Source organism: Periplaneta americana, chromosome 5 (assembly GCF_040183065.1).
Source record: "Periplaneta americana isolate PAMFEO1 chromosome 5, P.americana_PAMFEO1_priV1, whole genome shotgun sequence".
Lineage (NCBI taxonomy): Eukaryota > Metazoa > Arthropoda > Insecta > Blattodea > Blattidae > Periplaneta > Periplaneta americana.
Window position 1 is genome coordinate 31,037,476 of NC_091121.1, and position 3,461 is coordinate 31,040,936.

Below are 3,461 nucleotides of genomic sequence, written 5' to 3' on the forward strand. Positions count from 1 at the left end.
ACATCACAGTTAAAGGAGGAAAGATACAGATATCACAGAGTAATATAGACAAAGAGAATCAGGAAAAGTTTGGGATATAAGAAGACAGAGACAGATTTTTATTGGTTTTCTATGTGGAAAGTTGATTTTATTTGTTGTGGTCATATACTAGTATAACAACACAAGTGGAAGGAAATTGTGAAATCCGAAACAATTTATTGCCTTTTTGGCAAGAAAACACGCAGAAAATATCTGAACTGATTGCATGGAGGGAAGTTGTAGCGACAGAGGAACAGAGAGAGCTTTGATAAACTAATTCAACCGCTAGCACTATCGATTGAAGAAGAAGAATCGATCATACTCTCGATACAACACCGCGTCACGCATCGCAGTATCAATATGCCATAAAAATGTAAATCTGCATTAAAGTTAGAGCCGTTTGTTGATGCATTATGAGAAGCGAGGCCTACAGTATTTGAAAATTGTCGCCTGCCGCCGTGTGATTAGAGCCGTAGTTATATATTTTTTTCACGAGTCACGCAAACCCCCTTCATGTGTTGCAGCAATATCCTTCGTAACACTACACCTACTACTGCGAGCCACAGGGAAAGTTTCGCAGTCAACACAAGGTGGACAGTAACAAGGAAAATGTAAAAAAGCAACTTCATTCATATTCTTTTATCTTTTATTCTTAATACACATTCCAAAAATGATTTACAAAAGGCATCGAATCTTTACTCTTCAAATCAGAGTGCTGCATTGGAGTTAAATCGCTCGCTTGAACTCGGTCGAGTGTCGCACCCTCGAGTGAGATACGATTGGTCGTGATACGCTCGTAATAAATAGAAGCACAGTGCAAGGTCATCTCACCGATAAGTCTTACCTTGTATGGAAGGCGACAGATAAGACACATATATGTATTATGTTTTGCTCACACGGTAAAAATAAGTCTTTATTTTCTGCGCTTATGACAAACGTTTAATGGAACAGTCAATGGAACGTACCAAAACAGGAACATGAAGTTATAAATAAAATAGTATGAAAAACTTTGATATACAGTTATTATTGCTAATTAATAATTATTCAATATTTGATTTACCATATATATATAATATGATAGGCCCATACATAGTGTTCCGCCTATATACTGCAACAATGTAGAAACGTTTTACAAAATATTATTGATATAGCAGTAGATTAATAACAATATTAGTACAGAGATAACGTCACAGAAAATATAATAAAACGAATAATCATGCTGCACAACTGTAACAGACGGAAATATTGATACACTAATTATTAGAGATTATTATTATTATTATTATTATTATTATTATTATTATTATTATTATTATTATTATTATTATTAGTAGTAGAAAACTTGATACAGTTCTTTGATTATCGTGATTGTGTTCTCCGTTTATAATAATTACATTTACATCCAATAACATCTATCAGATGTGGCAAAAACAAAATCACTCCTGTATGGAGGGGGAAAAAAAAAAAAAAACATTTACCTACAACATTTATATTAAATTTTAAAGCAAGTTTTGTAGTTGTACTATGGAGAGGTTAGTTAAACACTGCAAAGTTTTGAAATGGTAAACATCTATGATGTTACTATACAGTTCATCACTGTAACAAGAACAAATGTCTAACGTTCGGCTTATACCGTTCGAGGACTTATCGCTCGTGACAATTTTACCCATCATGCATGTGGGCTACCTATCGGATTATGCTATGAACTACTTGGCGCTCGAGCGAAAACGTCCGATGCAGACCTCTGCTTCAAATATTTTCTATGATCTCTAGTCAGTGGGAAGTTTACATTAAGAAATGAAATTGATATCTTTATTGGAGAAAATATTATCATTATTTATTATTTGTTGAGGTATCCATAAATGCATGTGAAGTTATATGGGAAGGTCTCTCTACATTTTGCTAGTGGCAATCATCTACTTGGCCATGGTTCACATAATGCTCTGTTTCTCATTGCATCTATAGTGCAGTGCTTCATGAAATATTATTATTATTATTATTATTATTATTATTATTATTATTATTATTATTATTATTATTGTTAAAACACAACCATTGGATAAGAAATGGAAGTTAATAGTACATTGTTAGATTTCGTTAGCTACAAGCAATTAGAATGGTATGGCCACGTACGTAGAATGCCAGAAACAAGATTGCCCAGACAGATTTTGGAATGGATTCCGCCAGGAGGTGGAAAGAGGGGAAGACCAAGGAAAACCTAGGAACCTAGGTGCACGATATAAGAAGTGGAATGAAGGAGAGAGGCTTGGAAGAACGGAACTGGGAGGCAAGAGAAGAATGGAGGAAGAAGATAAGAATTTAAACACTTTGGACACAGGAAGATGTAGTTTACATTGTAATCCAGTTAATGAAGATTATTATTATTATTATTATTATTATTATTATTATTATTATTATTATTATGTTATACTAGTCCACACCTGTGGAATAACAGGGTTTCTGACCGCGAAACCAGGTAACCCGGGTTTAGTGCTACTTATGATTAGGTTTTCTCCGGAGCGGTTGTTTGTGCGCTCTCAATCGGAGACCTCCGGTTACCTCCGATTGATGCCGCGCAGGTTGTATATGTGCTGCGGCGCAGACATACACTTTCCGCTGAGCATTCCTTTAATCAGATCAGATAGTGGTTGGAGTCCGCTGACGTCCGCGTTTCTTTTAAAATAAGTGTGTAATTTTTTGTTGTTTATTTTCCCTTTTTTATTTACCTCTCTGTCTCTCTCTCTCTCTTTCTTCGGTTCTTCTTTTTTTTCTTGTTTTGCTTGAAGTACTATGTTAGCTGACAGATTTTTTTTTCTAGTTTTGAAATTCATAGTATATGTGGAAAGGCGTATTAGTTTTATGTCATTGATCAAATTAATAACATTACAATTAACTGAAAACTAACGCAGAAGTAAAACTTTTCAGTAGCTAGTGTAAACATTTATAATTTTCCTGGAAACACTCGTTTATTCACAAACAGGTTTTGTTTATTATTATTATTCTAATCGGTTTAGTTTAACGTAAAATATATTAAGGGAAATTCAGAATGGAACAAAAGAAACGTGTGGTATCAATGGGTTAAAGTTTACTGTCCAAAATAATTTATTAAGATTCTTCACCAGACAGGATTGTGATCATTGTGTTAAAGGGCGTCAGTATTTGAACTGTCTCTTCTAAAACGCGTCACTCTTCTTCTGTAATAATAAATATAAGCGGATATGAACTTAAGGATAATTGTAATTATATTATTAACACACGTTTCTTTAGTTTCAGAATTAAACTCAATATTTTAATCTAATAACTCAATTTGCTTTATAAATATTCCATATAAGTTATGTATGATTTTTATTGCCTCGAAAGTTACATTTTATAGAATTTTCAAGACTTTTTTTCTAGACTGTGGACCTTTAGAACAATAGCACTAAAGCAGTTTAAAGAATCGT